At 35.7% G+C, this 23,894-nt stretch overlaps 1 long non-coding RNA gene across 1 annotated transcript in view; it reads right to left on the bottom strand.

Annotated features, from left to right (window-relative positions):
- The window catches only part of LOC109023986 (uncharacterized), a 46,130-nt gene extending 24,599 nt beyond the window's left edge, over nt 1-21,531 (bottom strand). The window contains exons 1-2 of the long non-coding RNA XR_008673497.2: nt 21,398-21,531; nt 17,742-17,819 (exon numbers count right to left, since the gene is read on the bottom strand). This is a non-coding gene — a long non-coding RNA (uncharacterized lncRNA). The remainder of the gene's footprint in view (nt 1-17,741; nt 17,820-21,397) is intronic.
- Between the last annotated feature and the right edge of the window lie 2,363 nt (nt 21,532-23,894).

The following is a 23,894-nucleotide window of genomic DNA, read 5'->3' as shown; positions in this document are numbered from 1 at the left end:
TTTTAAGTACAAAATTTTTCTATTGTTTTTAATTTGTAAATTAGCTTTTCTTCTGATTTTAATTCTGCTAGTTGTTATTAATCAAATTAAGTCACAAAAATTTAATTGAATATTTGTGTCACTCAAGAAAAATAAAATCTGATCAAAAAAGTTTATATTAGCACTTATATAAATTTATTTCCGCTACAACCTAGAGATTATATTTTACTATAATATGAGATGTAATATTTAATGTAATATTTTATCTATATTTTTTGACAAATATTTTATCTATTTTGGTTGACAACACCAATTTTTCAAGTTAATGTATTCCAGGTACCCGTGTAGCAATCAGGAGACTATTAGATCTACATAGTTTTTCTAGCCAAAAATTGATAACATAAGAAACATTAGGAATGGAAGTTATATTAGCTTATCTACTCAGTGCTGTTCCTAATAAAGGAATGTTCCTTTTAGGGTGTTGTTAAGTGTTCAATTTACTCATTAAATGATTCAGAGTTCAAAAATCTACAGCCATTCCCTGAAGAGCTCAGTCTGCTGCCTAAAAAATTTCACAGTAATAAAAATTATCTCCGGTACTTAATCTATTTTTACAATTGAATTAATTAATTAGTTATATTTAATTTTCTACTTGCGTACCTTTTTGGCATTTCTTTCATTTTTATTGGGTTTATTATAGCACCTTCCTTTTAATGATTAACTAATTTGCTATCACTTCTCAGTCATTTATATTACTTTCAGAAAATTTTCCCAATTTATACTGCCAAAGTGAGTCATGTTGTATACAGTTGTTTAATATTCCTTCAGTTATTCAAAATATTTTTTAAATCCTGCCTCTACAAAGTAATCCGGAAGTGTTTTGAGAAAAATTTAATTATATCCTTTTAATTTCACATCATTATTTCAATAAATTTTGGAAGTTCATTCTATACTTCTAACATGAGTCCTAGCTGGCTTATTCCCTGCTGATTTAATCTTCCATGGTACTCCTCTTTAACTGATCAATTCACATAGCTCCTCCATAAGGATTTACTGAATAAATACTGTTTTATAAATATTGTTTTATAATATGAGGACACAGTACTCAGGATGATGGGGGAGAATCACAAATAGCTTAAATTCACGTGAGGGAGCATAAAATAAATCACTAAATTTATCTACAATTTTCTTTTAGGAAGTGAGAGTTCATATGATAACTTTTCTGTCCAATCTGCAAATTCTCTCTTTCCCTTGCTCTATTCCTAGCACTTGTCTTTGGAAACAACCACGTAGGAGCACTGGAAGTGTTTCTCTGTGGGTTCATCCACGCAGCATTCACATCCATTTTCCTTTCAGATCTCACCAGTTTCTCTTTCTCAGGGGTATTAGGTTTTTGCTGTCAATTACATGGGCATTGTGTGTGACGTTTTCGTATTGGCTATCATTATTTATTCAAAACATATACAGCATCTATGAGAAATCTATGTTCTAATCTATCGAATCACAAACAAAACAAAACAACAACAAAAACAGCAAACCTCAAAAGGTAAAAAGAATTGTCATCATCCTAATAAAGGAAACCACGAATGGAAAGCACAAGCAGTTCTATGTGATGACCACACCCGAGAGTCCACACAGAGCTGATTCTCTCCTGCTTCCATTTTAAAAACATGTTAAAATATGTCGTATCTTTATGTAATGTTTATAGCAACATTCTAAAATGTTGCTTTTCTAACCTCATATACAACAAAAATAATTTTATAAGATGAAGAGTTTGAAGATTGATCTCCTAGAACTCTAGATTTCTCCAAAGAATGTTTGGGAATATTTATCACTTTCAACAATTGTATTCTTACATAACAGCGCAAGATGCTTCTCATAGAACAACAAGATTCCTCAAAGATCTTTTTCATTTCAACAATTTAGAAATAATAACCAGGTTTCCATAGCACCTCTTGGCAATAAAAGCCTCATGATTTTCTAAAAAGAGCATAGTCTTATGGAATCATAGAACATTACAAGCCAAAGGAATCTTACCAATCACTAATTTCAGCATTTCTGGTAGCATACATGACAATCTCCTCCAAGGGAATGAATGGAAAATACAATACCTTACACTCTTCATTCTATATATTTGTTACTTACTAATGGTCTATTTGGAATAGAACATTCTGGTGCATTTAAAACAAGTTTGAAATGTACTGATGTAAAGTGACCACTCAATTTATATATTAGGGAATTAAATAGGACTTGTCCATAATAACAAAAAGCTTTTTTTTAAATCAGAAACCAAAATTACAAAATGGAACCTTATTACCTACATGTTTTTTTTTATGATACTAAGTTTTAGGAATCTCTAGAGGGTACCCTCTATTCTAAATTTATTATTTAGGCCAAAAGTTTCTTGTCTAAAGACTTTTTATATGAAGGATTAAAATCCATTCAGATTTTTGCTGTTGTTGCTTAGCACACAAGTAATCATCTGGAAATTAAAATTATCAAATGAATTAATATATCTATGAGGGGCTGAAAGACATCTCAGAAGCAGATTTTGAAGAAATAGTATATAAAATTTAACTCTATTTTTGGGTGAACTTGAGTGAACTTGGGATCAGATTAATTTCAATGCTTGGACAGTTCTAATGTAGTCCCTCCCCTCAATAAATGGGGTGGGGCTGGGAGCAGTCACTCACACCTGCAATCCCAGCACTTTGGTAGGCTGAGGTGGGTGGATTACTTGAGGCCAGGAGTTCGAGACCAGCCTGACCAACATGGCAAAACACGTTCTCTACTAAAAATACAAAAATTAGGTGTGATGGAACATGCCTGTAATCCTAGCCACTTGGGAGGCTGTGGGAGGAGAATCTCTTGAACCTGGGAGGCGGAGGTTGCAGTGAACCAAGACTGTGCCACTGCACTCCAGTCTAGGCAACAGAGTGAGAATCTGCCTCAAAAATAAAATTAAAATTAAAAAAATAAAAATAAATGGGGAGAGACTCCATCCTAGATATTCATTCTTTAAACAAGTATTTATTGAGATGACCTCACTTTATAACAGTGATTACTCTCGAGGCACTGAGTACCCTCAGTGGTAAATCAGAATACAAAATCCACAAAATTACTGCTATTATGAAACATACATTCTAGTGCAGATTTAGACAATTTACAAAGTAATTAAAATGGGGGTTGTTTTAAGTATATTATCTTGCTTTGGCACATATTTCAGAAACAACAAGAACAACAAAACCAAAAAGAGGAAGAAGAAGTCTGAGTGGCTGACAAAACAAAATTATATTTCCTTGGTTACATGTAGTTACGAACTAACTGCAGGTACTAATATAAGGGAGTGTTTCTTTAATTGGAGGAAAGGGTTCTCATGGCAGAAAAAATTTTAATAGTGAAGGCAGATCATTGTTCTTATTGTTTCTACTTAAATGTAATGTATGTCACCTTCTCTTAAACTACACTGGACTAGTGAGGCCACAGGACCAAATGGGAGGCAGAGATGCATTCTCCAATCACGGGAGACTGTCAAGCACCTAGGAATAAACAGGGATATATATCTTCACACCAGGAATACTGAAAGTCTGCAAATAGTACTTCAAACTAGTGGTAGCAAGTTTCTGGGTTAAGAGCTCCACAGAAAAATAAAATGGAGATGGGGCTGAGGCATGCCAGGAGTTAGGGGTTGTGGTATTAAAAATTAAGTAGATGAGTCAAAGGGGACCCAAGATAGCAGTTTTGGAGTGAAGTCTTGAGGGAGGTGAGCGAGTGGAGCAGAAGCATACTCTGCAGGACGAGCCCATGTGGAGCACAGTGTGGGTGAAGCTGACTGAGAAAGGGTGGGAAGAACAGGTAACAAAGTCAGGGGTCAGAGAAGAACTGTCTGAGGTGGATCAAGTGGGATTTTGAAGATCAGTTTAAGGGATTTGACTTTTACTCGTAGTGAGATGAAAAGATATGGTGGGGTTTTGATCATAGAAGTGTCACAGTGACTTAATTTTTTATAAGACCACTCTGGATGCTTTGTGAGTAAACTAAAATTATGAAGAATCAAATAAGAGAACAGTTGGGAGGTTATTTTTTACCAGCTAGTAGCCATGACAGTAAAATGTGCCAGAAAGGTATCAATGAGAAGAGTCAAATGCTGGTTTTATTTGAAGGCAATGCACGCTGATTGATGATATATGTCACAGGCAGGAATTCTTTTCTGCCTGTATTTACCAAGTGTGCTTATAGAAGTAGGATATTAAGGAAGGCATAGTGTCAAGCTTCCAAAAGAATGGACATGAAAGTGACTACATCAATAGGAAATTATATATAAAATTTGGGAGTTCAGAGGAAAGCTCTAAACTTTTAGGAACCTGAAATATATATATTTTAATATATATATACACACATACAAATGTATGTAATTTGTGCATATATTTTATTTCATATTTTGTCCCTTTTTAGTAGTTTAAGGATGTGACCATAGTGATCATATTTTTCAAAAAAGATCCAATGATAAATATCTTCTTCAAAGAAGATATGTAACTCAAGTTGAAATCTACCAAAAAAAAAAAGAAATTTATTCGTAGAGAGAACACTATGTATTAGTCTGTTATCACACTGCTGATGAAGACATACCTTAGACTAAGCAATTTATAAAGGAAAGAGGGTTAATTAACTCACAGTTCATGGCTGGGGAGGCCTCAGGAAACGTACACTCATGGCAGAAGGGAAAGCAAACACGTCCTTCTTGACAACATGGCAGGAGCGAGAAGTATGAAAACCAAGCAAAGGGGGAAGCCCATTATAAAACCATCACAGGAATCACATGAAGGAAATGGCCCCCATGATTCAATTACCTCCCACTGGGTCCCACCCACAACATATGGGAATTATGGGAACTATAATTCAAAATGTGGTTTGTGTGGGGACACAGCCAAACCACATCATTCCACCCCTGGTGCCTCTCAGATATCATGTCCTCACATTTCAAACACAATCATGCCTTTCCAACAGTCCTTTAAAGTCTCAACTCATTTCAGCATTAACGCAAAAGTCCAAGTCCAAGGTTTCATCTGAGACAAGGCAAGTCCCTTCTGCTTATGAGCCTGCAAAATCAAAAGCAAGTTAGTTACTTCCTAGATACAATGGGGAACAGGCACTGGGCAAATACACCCACTGCAAATGAGAGAAATTGGCCAAAACAAAGAGGCTACAGGCCCCATGCAAGTCTGAAATCCAATAGGGTATTCATTAAACGTTGAAGTTCCAAAATGATCTCCTTTGCATCCATGTCTCACATCCGGGTCACACTGATGTAAGAGGTGGGGTTCCACAGCCTTGAGCAGCTCCCCGTGTCGCTTTGCAGGGTATAGCGCCCTTTCTGATTGCTTTCATGAAATGGCATTGAGTGCCTGCGGCTTTTCCAGGCACATGGTGTAAGCTGTCAGTGGAGCTACCATTCTGGGGTCTGAAGGATGGTGACCCTCTTCTTACAGCTCCACTATAAAGTGCCCTTGTGAATACTCTGTGTGGGGGCTCCAACCCCACATTTCCCTTCCATGCTACCCTAGCAGAGGTTTTCCATGAGTGCCCCATCCCTGCAGCAAACTTCTGCCTGGACATCCAGGTATTTCCATACATCCTCTGCAACCTAGGCAGAGGTTCCTAAACCTCAATTCTTGTCTTCTTTGCACCCACAGGGCCAACACCATATGGGAGCTGCCGAGGCTTGGGGCTTACACCCTGTGAAGCAATGGCCCAAGCCTGGATATTGACCCCTTTTACCATGGCTGAGGCTGAAGTAGCTGGGACACAGGGCACCATGTCCTGAGGCTGCACAGAGTTGGGGGGCCTTGGGCCCAGGTCATGAAAACATCTTTCCTTCTAGGACTCCAGGCCTGTGATGGGAGGGGTTGCTGCGAAGGTCTCTGACATGCCCTAGAGACATATTTCTTATTGTCTTGGTGGCTAACATTTGGCTCCTCATTACTTATGAAAATTTCTGCAGTGGGCTTGAATTTCTCCTCAGAAAATGGGTTTTTCTCTTCTATCGCATCATCAGGCTGCAAATTTTCCAAACTTTTATGCTCTGCTTCCTCTTGAATGCTTTGCCACTTAGAAATTTCTTCTACCAGGTACCCAGATCAACTCTGTCAAGTTCAAAGTTCCAGGGATCTCTAGGGCAGGGATAAAATACTGCCAGTCTCTTTGCATAGTGAGAGTAACCTATACTCCAGTTCCCAACAAGTTCTTCATCTCCATCTGAGACCACCTCAGCCTGGGCTTTATTATCCATATCACTATCAGCATTTTGGTCAAAGCCATTTGACAAGTCTCCAGGAAGTTCCAAACCTCCCTACATCTTCCTGTTTTCTGAGCCCTCCAAGTCTAGGAAGTTCCACACTTTCCCACATTTTCCCATCTTATTCTGAGCCCCCAAACTGTTCCAACCTCTCATGTTACCCAGTTCTAATGTTGCTTCCACATTTTCGAGTATCTTTATATCAGCACCCCACTCTCTGTGGTACCAATATGCAGTATTAGTCAATTCTCAAACTACTAATAAAGACATGCCTGAGACTGGGTAATTTATAAAGGAAAGAGGTTTAGTTGACTCATAGTTCAGCATGGATGGGGAGGCCTCAGGAACCTTACACTCATGGCAGAAGTGAAAGCAAACACGCCCTTCTTTGCATGGTGGCAGGAGAGAGAATGAGAACCAATTGAAGGGGGAAGCCCTTCATAAAATCATCAGATCTCATGAGAACTCACTCACTATCATGGGAATAGCATGGGGGAAACCACCCCCAAGATTCAATTACCCCCCACCAGGCTCCTCCCACAGCACATGGGGATTATGGGAACTATAATTTACAATGTAATTTGGAGGTCGGGCATGGTGGCTCACGCCTGTAATCCCAGCACTTTGGGAGACTGAGGAGGGTGGATCATGAGGTCACATGTTCGAGACCAGCCTGGTCAACATGGTGAAACCCTGTCTCTACTAAGAATACAAAAATTAGCTGGGCATGATGGCACATGGCTGTAATCTCACCTACTCGGGAGGCTGAGGCAGAATTGCTTGAACCCAGGAGGCAGAGGTTGTAGTGAGCCAAGATTGTACCACTGCATTCCAGCCTGGGTGACAGAGTAAGACTCCATCTTGAAAAAATAAAAATAAAAAATGAAATAAAATGTAATTTAGGTAAGGACCAGCCAAACCGTATCATTGCACCCCTAGGCCCACCAAAATCTCATGTCCTCACATTTTAAAACACAATCATACCTTTTCAACAGTCCTTTAAAGTCTCAACTCATTTCAGCATTAACTCAAAAGTCCAAGTCCAAGGTCGGACAAGCCAAGTCCCTTCCGCCTATGAGCCCACAAAATCAAAAGCAAGTTAGTTACTTCCTAGATACAGTAGGGGAACAGGCATTGGGCAAATACTCCCAATGGGAAAAATTTGCCAAAACAAGAGACTACAGGCCCTATTCAAGTCTAAAATCCAAAAGGGCCGTTTGGAACCTTAAAGTTCCAAAATGATCTCCTTTGACTCCATGTCACACATCCAGGTCACACTGATGCAAGAGGTGGGCTCCCATGGCCTTGGGCACTGGGAAATTTATAAACGAAAGAGATTTAATTGACTAATAGTTCAGCATCCCTGGGGAGGCCTCAGGAAATCTATAATCATGGTGAAAGCAGATGTGAACATGTCCTTCTTCACATGGCAGCAGTAGAGAGAAGAATGAGAACTGAGAAAATGGGGATGCCCCTTATAAAGCCATCAGATCTCATGAGAACTTACTATCTCGAGAATAGCATGGGGGAACCACTCTCATGATTAATTATCTTCCACCAGTCCCTCCAATGACACGTAGGGCTTATGGGAACTACAGTTCAAGATGAGTTGGGTGAGGACACAGCCAAGCCATATCACACTAATATTCACTAACAACTGTGTTCATTATCTTCTTTCTGGGAAAAGGTCAATCCCATGTATTTCACTGATGATTATTAAGTGGAGCTGGAGATCTGATTTCTGGATGCAAGGAGAAAGGCATGTGCAGTCTCCAAGCCTGGCCTCTAAACTGCTCATTGCACAGTCCTCTTTTCTCACCCCATTTCTCCTCTCTGATGCAGAAGAGCTAATAGGGAAATCTGGGGACTTAATGGACAAAGAAACCACAGGATGGAAAGAATCCCATTTGTATCCTTCATTGGACATCAATATAAGATAAACAGCAATCTTTGCTTTGTTCAGCTACCAAGATTTAGGGGTGGAGGTGGTTGTTTCTTACAGCCTCTGGTGGCACACACTCGGAATAAATAACATTTTATATGAAGAAGAAAGTGATAACAAGTATTGGTGAGAATGAGGAGGAAAGGGAACCCCTACACTGTTATGGAAATGTACCTTGCAATAGCCATTGCGGAAAACAGGATAAAAATTCCTCAAAAAATTAAAAAACAGAACTCCAATGATCCAGCAATCCTACTACTGAGTATATATTCAAAAGATATTAAATCAATGTGTTGAAGAGAAAACGTCACTTTCATATTCATTGCAGCATTATTCAAAATTTCCGAGATATGAAAACAGCCTGAATATCTCTAGGCAGAGAAATGGATAAAGAAAATGTGGTGTATATATTTACACACACATATACACACACAAACACTGAATACTATTCAGACAAAAAAGAAAACAATTCTGCCATTTACAAAATCATGGATGAAACCGAAGGACATTATGCTAAGTTAAACAAGCCAGAAATAGAAAGAAAAATACTGCATGATGCCACTTATATGTGGAATCTAAAACAAACAAAAAAAAGGTTTAATACATAGAGACAGAGAATGAAACAATAGTTAACAGGGGCAAGGAGGGAAGGGAATTAGGAATATGTGGAGATGTAAGTCACAAGGTAAAAGTTGCAGTCATGTGGGTTGGATAAGTCTGAAGATTTAATCTATAAATAAAGACTACCGTTTAAAATATTGTACACCTGAGATTTGCTAAGAGAAGATTTTAGGTGCTCTTAACCACACACATTCACTTTCACACCCCCACCTACACACACACAGTTACTATGTGAGCTGATGGATTTTTCTTTTGCATGATCTAAAATTTCACTATGTATATGTGTATCAAAACTTCATGTTGTGCACATTAAATATATGTAATTCAAAAATAATAAAGGCATGCCTGCATAATGTTCATGGTGGTGCAAACTGGTGCTAACAATATCGCAATATTGCTGAAAACCTTGCGAAAGTCTCCTTGCCCTTTGATCAGTTATATATTTTTAGAAATTTTTGGTAAAGGATAAAATCAGATATGTATCTAAGGTTTTAGCTCAAAGTCATTCACCTCAGATTGTTATAAATATTCTTACAGCACAAAAAGTATAATAATGTCCAATAAAAAACGGGCTGAGTAAAAAAAAATAAAGCCTTTAAGATTACATCTTACTCTGAAATATTTTTTTGAAAACATATGCAAATACTCCATAAATAATCACTGTAATGGTTTTGTTCATATTAATTTGCTTTGGTTAAACATATTAGTGCAGTTATTGGTTTTTCAGCTATGAATAATGAAATCCTTAGAAAAACTATATCTGAAGTATAAAATAGAGCAAGGTAGACAAAAACCAATATAGCGGATTTTCCAGGAACAAATTTATACAAATATACAAAATAATAAATATAGGACTATGGCTCTATATTTTGTATAATATAATATAACATTAATTATAACTATTAACAGTCATTCTATTTGTGATGTATTTTTTAGTACTTTCTTTGCAATATGCAATTTTCCTTAAGAACAACTTTCTGGATTCTTGTGTTATTTAACATTGGAAGAGTTCTTTGACAGTGCGAGTATGTGGGCCTCTCTCCTGTCATTTTCAGCAGTAAAGTGAAATGATTATCAGTTTCCAGTGAATTCACTGCTCTCTTAATTGCACCCTGAGGAGCAAACTGTCAGCAAGAATTTCTACCGAATCTTGCATAATGATTAAAAATGGAGAAACCAAGGCAGCTACAGAAAAGGTCACTGTATAATCTCCTCTTATTGAAACAAATAGATTTAATGGAAGTACTCCATCTTTTCGGTAGATATTGGTGACTTTTCTCAGTCTTGAAGAAAAGATCCCTTCCGATTTTATTACACTGAATTAAATGTTATGTTTATGAGTTTCTTCTTTTCAACAGTAATGAGGTGAGAGTCTTTAACTTTCATTGTTTCCATCATGAAAATTAACTTTTAAATAAGGCTTAATTGTACTTTTCTTTATCAAAGACTAGAGAAATATTCATTTACAAAGAAAAAGATATTTTTGTTCTCTTTTAGATTCAGAGCTTAGGCATAAAGCCTGCTCAGCCTCTGAAAATAGCTGCCCACCTTCCACTGTTTTGAGTGTGATTGAATACACACTCTTTTCCTTTAATATTCAGAAAATGTTTTCTATTGCAGAAAATGTAATTAACATTAAATTGTAGACAGCTTATTGTAGGAAAAGATACCAAGTATACCTTACTCAAAACTCATATTTACAGATGAGAATTAGATTGAGTAATTGTAGCGTCTCCTAAATAATAATGATGATCATGATAATGACATTATCAACAGCCAATTTACTTTCTGGATCCTAACAATCTTCTGGCCAATCTGATAAACACTTTTTGCATGTATTCAACTAATTTAATCCCCATAGGTCTTTTGCATATCAGTTTGTTACTCCCATGTTAGAGGGAGGAAACTGATTTTTATCAAGGTTAAGTAATTTTTCTAGATCCCACAGTAGGCTAGCTAAAGTCTAAAATCATGGTCCAGGTACTTGAGGAAATTCAATAAAATTTAGAGGCTGAAAAATATAGAACTAACTTAAATTTTTTTATAACAAAAGCTACTCATCTTGAAAAAATATTTGCCTATGAACATATATATTTGTGCTTTGGGCACTGTAAACTTTAAGCTAATGTTTAAAAACATTTCTGAGCGGAAAATAATGTCTACAGAAAATAGTGTTTGCAATAATGGTGCCATTTTACAGTATTTTACAAACTAGCAGTCCTTTCAATTTGAGGGTTAGTATGCTTAAATCTAAAAATTAAAATGGAATTCTGTAAAATAATTCTATATAAATTAGCTTACTTTAATTCACTAAGATTTTACTGATTGTTTTGTTTTATAAGGAAAATAAACTCATATATGAAGTTCTGGCTAATAATTCCTCATGAGATTTGCTTAAAGAAATTGTTCAGAAGACTGTGCTTAAAGTTTGGTTTACTTAGATATGGTGAAAATAATTTAAAATCAAAACACTTCATTTGTAATAATAGTTATAAGAGTCCCAATGTTAAGAGAAGCAATCTATTTAAAACTTGTATATATTTTTCATGTGTTAAACAAGCTTAGACCATCATAGTATAAAATTAATTCATATGTTTTAACTTGCTTAGAAACTTACCTTTTTAATAAAATTGAGTTTTATTCTCTTGCCTTAAGACAATACATGATCTTTCAGATAATTGTGAGCAGTTAAAAATATGTAAGCTCAAGTATATATCTTCAATGCATAATACATATTATGGATTATAAATATTATATATATATAATTCTGTAATGTTTATGTTAAATATTTTAAGGTTAGCATATATTCATGTAACTAGTTTCTAAACCTATATCCATAGTAATTTTCTAGTTTTTTAATGTCCCATAAATTATTTAGCCAGTTTCTCCTTGTTTGGATATTTAGAGAGCATCATTTGATGCTATTGGGGAAAAGTCTAAGACATTTTTCTACGCTAAGCAAAATAAATTTTAGGAAAAGCTTAATGGTAAAGCAAATGTGTTGTTGAGATACTATCTTATATCTAAGATTAGTTGAATGACTAAAATTGTATCATCCCTTTTTACATCCATATGTTTGAAAAGGCCAAGAGGAAACTTCCTAATGTATGAAATTGTACTTGTAAATGTTATCTCTCTTTGGCTGCTTTCCTTTCCCTGATTAACACTCTCTTACAGGTGGAACGGACTGTCTCTTACAGAAAAGCCTGAGGCTTGAAATTCCTGGTTCTTGGAATGTCAGATTGAGTTTATTCCTCAAACATACGGTTTCTTATTTCGATGAAAATATATACTTACGTTAGTCACATGAAATTCTTACGATGATTTTTAATTATCTCTTTATTTTGACAGGCCAGAATAACAAATTCAGATTGATTTATACCAGTTTATTCTACAGAATCTTATCTCTAAGTTAACCTTCTCTACTTCCTAAATTTTAACTGTTCATTTCCTTAATATTTATATAAAGCCATGCTTCCATTTTGCTACATTGTGTAAATAAACATAAAATATTTTTTAGTCAGGCGCGGTGGCTCACACCTGTAATCCCAGCACTTTGGGAGGCCGAGGCGGGCGAATCACAAGGTCAGGAGTTCGAGACCAGCCTGGCTAACATGATGAAACCCCGTCTCTACTAAAAGTACAAAAAATTAGCTGGGTGTGGTGGCGGGTGCCTGTAATCCCAGCTACTAGGGAAGCTGAGGCAGGAGAATCGCTTGAACCTGGGAGGCTGAGGTTGCAGCGAGCTGAGATTGTGCCACTGCACTCTAGCCCAGCCAACAGTGCGAGACTCCATCTCAAAAAAAAAAAATTCATATATTCCCAATAAAATGTCTTACATAGTCAATAAATATGTGTATAAAAATAGATATTTTTAAAACTATCATAAAATTTCTAATTTATTTATATTTTAAAATAATAGGATAAAAATTCTCCATGAGACTTCCTTATTTAGTCAATATAGTAGATATTTGCCTTTATGTGTTGTCTAGCGTATACAGTACTCATATTTCACAAAGGTATCAAGTTTCATCTGAGGGAAGTTGTTTCTTTCTGGTTCTGTGTTGTATTTGGTGACTATTTATCCCATTTGCTATCCTTCCTCTATGGAATCACAAAAGTGCCGGATCCTTCCCTTGCTCAATTTCCAGGAAAATAAATGATAGATGGGAGGCGGGAGGCAGGCGGGTCATAGTAATGCCCAACACATGCTGTCTCCCATGTCTGAATTTTGATTAAGTGGCTAAGGATAAGGTAACTCATCCCTGAGTCTTAGCAGTGGCTTTGATGGCAACATTCAATGCAGCTGTCAGATAATTGCTATTTGCAACATGAATCAAGAATTTGAAAGAGATCATACATTCTTAGCCCTTGGTTGTAATTTATGACCACTAGTTTATAGAAATAGTGCAGATAATTATACTGTTAATTCATCATAGTCATATAATATTACTTAAGACTTACCTTAAGCTATTTTCCCTGAAAACTATTTTGCATGCACTATCTCACTACCTATATTGCCCAATGTTTGAAATAGTATTTAACTCTCTAAGGGCACACACACTTGGATTCATAGCTCTAAATCTAGAGTTCCAGCTCTCAACCACTCACTGTCGTATCTATTGTCATCCTATTTAGTATCTTACCTATTATTTTCAACTCATGCGACATCTCTTGAGGACTTCATTTCTATGAGACAGGGCACTATACACTGGATTTACACAGTTGAATTTGATATTATCCCTGCCTTAGTTGCAGTTTATTAAGAAGAGACCAACATTTAAGCAATGAAGTGAAATTGAATGTGGTACTCACCATGATATGTGTCAGGGATAGGGAGAGGATTAATTAAAGATAATGGTCAGTTCATGCATCAGGGTCAGAATAGGATTTACAGCAAAGAAACCTGCTAACACTTTAAAGATAATGAGGTATTTTGTGGCAGCCAGAATACAGGAGAGATTTTAAGAAGAGGTAATACCTTGACTAGATTTTTATAGCAATGAAACAAACTGCCATACCTTAGAAATGGAATTATTTAGATTGTCCTGAATAGAGAGAGGGGAAACCTCTATGTGGGCAGCAGCATGTGAAAGTTTAAAACGTGGGCAAAGACCAGATCATGGAAGGTATCAAATGTCATGATAACAATTTACATTATTTTGCTACATTTAATAATAATATGCAGATGTTTTTGAAAATAGATAATAAAAGGCTCAATTAGAAATTTTGGAAGATGTATTTATATTTTAATTATATACTGAAAAGTTATAAAATTATGATTAATCTTTGCAATGGTAGCCAATACTATATATAGTGCATTATGACTTACAAATTCCAAGAGATTGAATGTAGATCCATTCCAAGGAACTAAGAGCTTTTAAATTATATATAATATTGCTTTTTATTCAAACCGTTGTTGTCTTTCTGAGATGTAGAATTAGCTCTGGGTAAAATCATTTGTAGAGATTTGTCTTGACAATGTTTTCATCTTCTGGGTTCTCTGAAGTGCCCTCTCCCTCATCATACCTTATTTTCTCAAAATTCCTTTTGTAGTTCAATGATACTTATCAGCATTATACACATATAATTTTCTTGGGACATGGGTTACTCCCCAGTGACAGCAATCACAGTTTTTTAAAAAAACTTAGGCTAACAGTAGAGGCTATGTTTATTGGGGTTTTCTTTGTTTTTGTTTGTTTGTTTGTTTTGAGACAGAGTCTCAGTCGGTCTCTCAGGCTGGAATGCAGTGGCGCAATCTCAGCTCACTGCAACCTCCACCTCCCTGACTCAAGCAATTCTCCTGCCTCAGCCTCTAGAGTAGCTGGGATTACGGGTGCTTGCCACCATGCCTGGCTAATTTTTTGTGTATTTAGTAGAGACGGGGTTTCACCATCTTGGCCAGTCTAGTCTTGAACTCCTGACCTCAAACCATCTGCCCTCCTCAGTCTCCCAAATTGCTGAGATTAGAGGCAGGAGCCACCATGCCTGACTAAAGCTATGTTAATATAGTATCTCCATCTGAGTTTATTATTCTGATAACCAAAAAAGTGGCCTTAATTGTTGAAATTTCAGTTGCAGCACGTGATTGGGTAAGTTGCACCCTTATTAATAAGAATTTTTCAGCAGCAATTAAGAGTGTAGACATATCCAGAATATTGCATTGATTCGTTTACAGCTCCACAGTTTTCTGACATTTATTATGCGTCATACTTCACTGTCCTTAAAAAAATTTCTTCCAATTTCTCAGTATTAGTCATGGTATTTTCTTGATGTAAAAAGTGTCAGAAAAACAGGGATTGAAAGAATAAATAAAATAAAAAAAGTCAGAAAAACAGGGACTGAAAGAATAAATAAAATAAAACAGTACTTCGGAAACAGGCAAGCGGCATAACACTTCCCATTACTGGTCCTCTTGTTCTTCAGGATCTATTTATTAGCTCCCTCCCTCCGCATTTAGAGTAGGATGAGAACTAATTATCTTACAAAATAGAAAATAAAATGAAAAACATGAGGTCCAAGATAAAAAAGGTAACTGCAGTGTGAATTCGTCTTTCCTCCTTGAAGTTTACTTAAATTGGCACTAAAATGAGTGATTTACTGCAAATAACCTCCTCATTCTTTATCCCTTATAGACATGTTCTGTACCTTTTAGAAGCATTGTGAAAATAATATTTATGTTGGGAAGGTAATCTGCTTTGACATTACAGAACCAAAGCATTTTTGATGAACATCAAGGGTATGTCTTTCTATAGGAATTTTGTTACAATATGTATCGTTAGAAAATCACTAGGACATTGTCTAATAAGTTCAAGGTAAAACCATTTATTATGTTTACCAGTTTACATAGATCTAGTTAGATGTATGATTCATAACTTGATTACAATAGGAGTAAAACATATCACTAAAGAACTAGAAAACTTTCGTACAGCATAACCATATTTTTATATTATTAGATCTTTTAAAGATTTGTTCCCTCTCATTTTTTATATTTATTTATGCTGCTCAGATCAAACCAAGTAGAACATTTGCTGCTCAGTTACTAAGGAAGAAGAAATTTTAACAACTTGCTAAGTGTAGAGTTCCATTAAGTGACCCTAGGACTCCTTAGAATTGAAGAGGCTCCAAAAAAAGAGTATAGCATCTTGCTTTGATAAGCAACCTGGAATTTTTAAAATGAGACTTTTTCTTATCAATTGTTGCAGGTTTTATTTAATTTACAGTGTTGAAATATTTGTATTTCGAAGAGTTGTATACAGTCCTATATCATGTACATTTACTAAAAATCAGTCCTTCAAGATGTTATACAGTCTTAAGCCATAAACTAATTGCTCTGTTCCAAACTTGCTACAAAAAAATAAATAAATAAAATAAAATAAGACCCATTTATCCTCCTTTACATTTGAGGTTTTAATTTCAGAAATATTTCATTCAGATTACTTACTGGGGAAAAAAAATCCAATTTGTATCTCTACTAGGACAAAATGTGATTTTACTTTTCACACGTTTGCATGTTAGTGAGATCTCACCAACAATGCTGATAATGCTAGACAGTGCATATCCCAAAAGCTAGGATAGCTTAGTGCATCAGAATCTCACATTTTCCTAGTGTAGTTTTTCCCAGAAAGTGATCATTATTGCCTCGTGTTCTGCTAAGGGACCATGAAGTCCTTCAAGAACATGGCTAGGTCTAATTGAAAGTTATATCATTGACACTAATAATAAATGGTATGTAAAGGTATGTTGAATAACACAGTATTTTTTTTATGAAAGCCTCAGAAGTAATTTTTCTAATGAATGCTTACACTAATCAGTATGATTATTTGTGTAAGTTACTAATTTACCTTTTAAAATATTTTATTTATCCATTGAAAAAAAATATATTTTATTTATCCATTGAAAAAATATATTTTTAAACAATTGCTTATATAATTTACACATTATTAATTTGATAGAGAGAAACATACTCCTTAAGTCACCTTTTATTCATACTCATTTATTATCCAAAATATAATAAATATTTATAAGTAACATTTCTCTGATAGGAAATATTGATAAATATTTTTGAGACATTCTTTTATTCTGTAGATCATTTAATTATATTTAACATGGAAAATACCTTTAGTTCCAAGACACATACCTGACAAATAAACGCTTTTAATCTGATGTTTTTTAGCTACATTTATTAGAATTCAGAATTGTAATAGTCTAAGATTTCCTATCTCTATGATGGCTATTCTCTATCCTGACTTCTCTCAGAATTCACCTGGTCTTAGATTTAATTCAGCTTTTCATATCCCCATCATTTTATTGTCAAAGTAGGCTGACAGATTCATTTTATCTAGATGTATGCAGACTCGGTGCAAGGCACAGACTGAAAGGATCTGGATTGATGCACACAGCTGTCAGGCACCTTCTATGCACTGCTGAACAACCCATTCCAAGCAGGGTTCAATGTCATGATTCATTGAGAGTTTGGCCCACCCAGGAGTGGGGGCAAAGCAAAAAATGACAATATTTTTAACAATATTTCAAGAAGACAATTGTTGAAATGAAATACTAAGATGAGTTCCTTTGAATTCATCCCAGTGGATTGGTGACAGGTAGAATGCTGCTCTAATGAATTAGGGGAGAGTGATGGTTGCTTGAACTATATTAATGCGGTGGAGATACAGAGAAGAAGAGAAATTGGAGAGCTATTGAGGAGAAAAATCAATAGGACTCGACCAATTGATTACGCAGGTTAAGCGAGAAAAGAGTCAATGATGACTTTTAGATTTTTTATAAATTTTCATCCATAATTACCCATAAAAGTGTCTGACAAAACAAAATGATACACTCAGTAGAACCTGAAATATAGCCCTTGTGCTTCAATAAAATTCTGTTCACTGTAATGCAACTTACAATAATGTGAAACGTTGGAAACAGGAGTACTACTGCTTTATCGAGGAGTCCGTCTTCTGAAAGAGTTCAAATAGTTCCCTAAAGAATAAATAAGGAGTGAGTGATGTTGGGGCTATTGTGGTACAAGTGAGTCAGGTAATAAAGGCAGGGCCATTTGCTGTCATGGACTATCCACCCACATTCATATCTAGTGCTCACGGGAGTGTCTTCAACTCTGAATGTACAGGACACTGTTTCAGTCTCAAAATTCTGATACAGTGTTCTAGTCTCAAAATTCTGTCTCTGAACACTTTTGCAGTCTTAAAGAATATTGATAGCCACCAAACCATTGGTTTTTAAAATATTATATCTCTTTATATTTCCCATACTTGAAATTAAAACTACACACACACACACACACACACACACACACACACACACACACATCATTATGTATGTCAGTCAGAGCGGTGACATCTTCTCTCACCATGTAGCCTCAAAGAAACTCCACTGTGCCTGTGGAAAAAAGAGAGTAGAAAAATTCACATAGCAAGCAGGTTAGTATGAAAGTAGTACAATCCTTTAAAAGAGGGCATGGATCATCAGGCATCCCCACACAACACTTTGAGAACCACTGCTGTAGTATTAAATAAATGAATGGTATTTGTTGACCATCTATTGTATACGACAGAATATGCTAGAACCTACTCATATATTGTTATCATTAGATTTTCAATAGCTTAGAGAATATTATTTTCATATAACGTATTGGCAATTGATGCCTAATGAGACAAACGTTATTTGTCTAATGTAATGTTAGATAGGAAAATAATTTCAAAGCCAGATCAGTCGGCATCCAGAATCCATCTTTCCCCTATACATTATAATTTTACCAAGTAACAGTTAGTCAAATGGTGTTTCCTTAGAAATAATTATGAAAATTGCATTGGGAAAAAACGTTGCCAGCACATGATCTCTAAGGTTTCCTCCATATGTTTTTTCTGCTTCTTATACAAGTGTCCAATACTTTTTGGGATCCAAAAATCAAGTAATTAACTAGGCATCTGGAACTGACATACTTAGTTTTGTCTAATTAATGGTGGTTTATATATGAGAGTTTCTTCATAAATTTATTTCAAATTTAACTTACTTTGGTGATAAAAACTCAGTTTTATATAATCACATGTTACAACCCCCAAGCTGAAAATCCAGGAATGTGTGTTTGTATATGTGTGTATATTTTTAAAACTTAATTGAGAAAAATATAGTTTAAAATTTATTCTGAAATACTGGTAATGCTAATGTAAGACGTGCCATGAGCAGAAAAAAAAATGATTTCTTGAAACAAAATTTCATAAAGTTGGGTCTTAAGTCGATTGGCCTAATTTTAGTGCTAAAATTTTAATTTCTGGATTTCAATTTATAAAGACAGCCAAAAATTATTATTCTTCTATCATAAACTGTTGAAACAATGTAAGATTTACTGGCGATGCTAACACACATTCCTTCTGTAAACATACATTTACTGACTGTACGAGGGTTCTCTTAGAGGGACAGAACTGACAGGATATATATATAGAGAGAGAGAGTTTATTAAGTATTAACTTACACGATCACAAGGTCCCACGGTAGGCTGTCTTCATGCGGAGGAGCAAGAAGAGCAAGTCCTAGTCCCAAAACTGAAGAACTGAGTCCAATGTTTGAGAGCTGGAAGCCTCCAGCACAGGAGAAAGATGTAGGCTGGGAGGCTAGGCCAATCTCGCCTTTTAACGTTTTTCTGCCTGCTTTACATTTGCTAGAAGCTGATTAGATTTATGCCACCAGATTAAAGGTGGATCTGCCATCCCCAGCCCACTGACTCAAATGTTAATGTCTTTTGGCAACACCCATACAGACACACACAGGTTCAATACTTCGTATCCTTCAATCCAATCAAGTTGACAGTATTAACCATCACATTGTCTGTTAAATCATATATATTCTGAAGATTTAATGGTGAACAAAATCAACATAAACCTTGACCTCACAAAGCACACCCTAGTTGAAGACACACGCATTAAACTAATAATCACAAAATAGGTACGTATTTATTACAGCAGCAGTGTGCTGCTACTAGAAAATACTCTAGGTTGAGAATCATATACTTTTACTTTAGAGATAATTTAATGTGATGATATACACCAGATTGTAAATAAAATTTGAGAAGATTATGCTATCAATTTTGAATTTGTATTTATGAGGAAGATGATAGTAAATTATAGCTAGGTATTTGGTCGTTTTCATCTGTATTCAACAATTTTTGTCTGCTTTTCTGCTGATTTTTGCTCTATTATTTATGGGTTTTTTGTTTTTTGTTTTTCCCCATTTCCATGTGTGACTTCCTTGAAACAGGGCTCATACTTTGAGGATTAGAACTAGTTACTTTGTGATCTTGGATTCAAGTGTTGACCTGATGTAAAGACTCGTGGTGGATTAAATTGAATGGATGAAAAAGCAAAGGTTTGCGGTAAGAGAAACCTAGCACATTGTATTTTTGCATCTTTTAATAGTAATAGTTCTGAATCCCAGTTTTCTATAAAATTATCAATGGATTTATTGGGTTTGTATATATTCAGAAAGAACTAATTGGGATTTGGAGACATAAATTACATTTATATCATATAATAGTGATGTGATCGTGAAGTTTCTGAATTAGTTGAAAAATTATTATGGTGCATGATAATGGTCACCTACTAAACAGATCTTTTTTGTTAATATCTATTTATTTCTCTGTGTAAGACTGTATCAAGTTCAGATTTCTTACAAAGAATTTACCATTTTTTCTAGGACATATTAATGATAATACTAATGATAATGTATTCAATCCTGAATGATCTTCATGTTACATACTGAGTGCTTTCTTCACATGTGTGCAGGGGCTTTATTTTAAGAAATGCTATCGGGAAAAGGTATGTGAATCTAGGAAGAATGTTATGGAAAAGAGAAAGATATCTTTTTTGGAGTCATTTCTCCTGGGGTTTATCATAATAGGACAAAATGAGCATCTCTGTGGACAAGTGGACTGCACTCCCTCTGGAAGCCCTCTGAGATGCTGTATAGAATATACTCCAGGCAGGGCGTGGTGGTTCACGGCTGTAATCCCAGCACTTTAGGAGGCCAAGGAGGGCGGATCACGAGGTCAGGAGATCGAGACCATCCTGGCTAACACGGTGAAACCCAGTCTCTACTAAAAATACAAAAAACTAGCTGGGCGTGGTGGCGGGCGCCTGTAGTCCCAGCTACTCAGGAGGCTGAGGCAGGAGAATGGCATGAACCCGGGGGGCAGAGCTTGCAGTGAGCGGAGATCGCGCCACTGCACTCCAGCCTGGGCGACAGAGCGAGACTCCGTCTCAAAAAAAAAAAAAAAAAAAAAATCAGCTAGGTGTGTTGGCACGAGCCTGTAACCACAGCTACTCGGGCGGCAGAGGCACGAGGATTGCTTGAACCCAGGAGGCAGAGGTTGCAGTGAGCGGAGATCGTGCCACTGCACTCCAGCCTGGGGGACAGAGTGAGACTCAATCTCTAAATAAATAAATAAATAAATAAATAAATAAATAAATAAATAAAAGAATATACTCCAGATGGGAAAGAATAGGTACTCATCCACGGATTCTCGTGACGCTGTTCAATTCCCTCACCATTTCACATTGGCCCACGATGAAATGGATGCGCAAATTCCAACAGGCCCAATACCAGCTGCAGGCAGAGGAGTCCAGGCAGAAAGTGAGCTGTGTGTGTGGGCTGCTGCAGCTAAGGTGAGGTGCTGTCCTTCATGCCTACCCACAGACGGTTGCCATGGCAACACTGGAGTCACTTTGTTGGCCAAGAGAATGTGAAGATTTGGCATTTAGTAGAGATAGGGTTATTTCAGCATACAGGCTGAATTAAAATTGAGTCCAGTTTCTCTGACCCTTTCTCTTGCATCTTGCTTCTATCTCAGGGAAAAGAGCTTCTATTTTGGAGAGCAGTAAACTAAACTTCCACTCTTTCCTGTTCAGCCTTCCAAATTCCCCCTTGCTTCACGCTTCTGGCAGGATTAGGCTTAGGAAGATTATTCACGTCTCCATCTCGGGTGGGAACACTGGGTTCTTGATGAGGACCAGACCTGAGAATGGAAGATGAAACACTGGTAATCGCTTTTGGCATAGATGTTCAAGGAATTAGTGTTAACACTCTCATATTGACTGCCAAATACTTCATACTAAGGCTTATGGAGAAGACAGCAAAAATCTCATTTTTGCTGCTAGAAAAATGAGTTTCATCTTCACCAAACTGATCAGGGCAATGAAACTATGTTTTAACAAGATGAGAAATTATGTGTGCCTACATTGTCCGATTAATAACTAAGATCTATCTCACCTCTTATGTTGACTATATATGAAAAACTTAACATTTCTGTTTACTTGCCATAATTATTAGCTGAAGATTTTAGTGTCAAAAATTTAGCTTTATGCTTATTGAATTTATTTTACATGTGAAGTGTGTATATATACATATGTGTGTATACATATATTTATTTATTTATTTCCATTTCTTAATTGTCGCCTTGGTTCAGAGCCTTCATATATGATGCCTCTTCTGCTCAGAATTCTTTCTCCAATGAAACTCCCATCACACCCAGTAATTACTCTTCTTCACTGATGTTTCAACTCAGGGAAGATTTCTAAAAAACCCTGCCTATTCCCCCAGTAGAAATGGATATTTCCGTGTATTTCTCTTTTTTATATTTAAGTATGAGTTTTTACATTTTTTAGTAATATCTGTTTTCCCTAGTAGCATAAATTTCATGGGTGCACTGGGTATTCAGTTCTGAACATAGTGCCTTAAATTTCTTGGTAAATATTTGTTGAATCCAATAGTTAACATACAATATATTAAAATAGAATAATACAAATTCTCTCTAAGTACTTAATTTTAAATTATTTAATAAAATTAAAATGATACATATCTATAAGGAGACATATAGACAAGTCATGTTCTATATATTATTATTTTCCTTTATTATATGGTACGTACATTAACTTAGGTGCTATAATTTTACATGTTGTGATATCATGCCATGCACTGCTACAGTCTAGTTGGCTTTAAACCTGGATTGATGAAATAAGATAGTATCTGATAAGGTGATAGAATCATGCTTTTAATATCTGTATTACAGGTTTTAAAAGTATAAGAGAGAAATGTCTTCTTAAAATGAATACTTAGCTCTCTGAAACAGAGGATGGGTGACAGTAATGTAGATTGTGGAGACCCACAATTAAATCTGAACTTATCTCTGGTGACTATTAATTATAAACGTGACATTTTTGAGGTCAATACAGATGGTTGACAGTTGAACCATAATTGACAAACTGCTTAGGTTGAGATGACAATATTTAAATTAAAATCTATACTTGAAATACCATATGACAAAGCATCTTTTATAAGTGGGGTAGCAGGTCTTTTAAGATGACTCTAATAATTCACTGACAGTACTGGATTAAAGACCACCAGCTATTAGTTTTGGAGACGCTATTAATAATCTGTGTCCCCAAAGGAAAGTAAGAAACATTTCTGGGTTTTAATTTCATGCATATGAAAAGAAAACAAATTGATAGTTTTTAACATGTAGGCTGATTATGAGGCTTAAGTTAGTAAATTTCTATAAAGTCCTTACAATCTTAGTTCTGACTTCTTAGTAAGTACCTTATAATATACTACATAATATGTAAAATATGTATCTTTTTTCAGAAGCAAACTATTACAGAGGTATTTATAAATGAGGCTGAACCCATCAGAAGAGAGAAATGGTATATTTACCAGAGTTTACCAGACCCTCTGAACAACTTGCATTTAGCTTATCACAAGGGAAAATGGCCTGGGAAGTTAATTCTACTGCGCCAAGTTGTAAAACCTGACCTGGGAAAATGGCCAATTGTTCTAGCTTTATTTGCAAATGTGTCAGAAAACTATGACAAACAGAATAGTTTAGTGTTGAGTAATAAAACTCTTAAAAATATTGGCATATGCATTCTACAACTTACAGGCACAGGTTGTGTCCTACTGATAATGGTCCAAGAGTTTTGACTTTTATTTTGGAGTTAAGCCACATTGTTCTTCCAGCACCTACACAGATTTCAAACCATCAGTGCCTTG

Source organism: Gorilla gorilla, chromosome 17, assembly GCF_029281585.2.
Source record: "Gorilla gorilla gorilla isolate KB3781 chromosome 17, NHGRI_mGorGor1-v2.1_pri, whole genome shotgun sequence".
Taxonomy (NCBI): Eukaryota; Metazoa; Chordata; class Mammalia; order Primates; family Hominidae; genus Gorilla; species Gorilla gorilla.
This window is presented reverse-complemented; position numbering and strand designations above follow the sequence as displayed.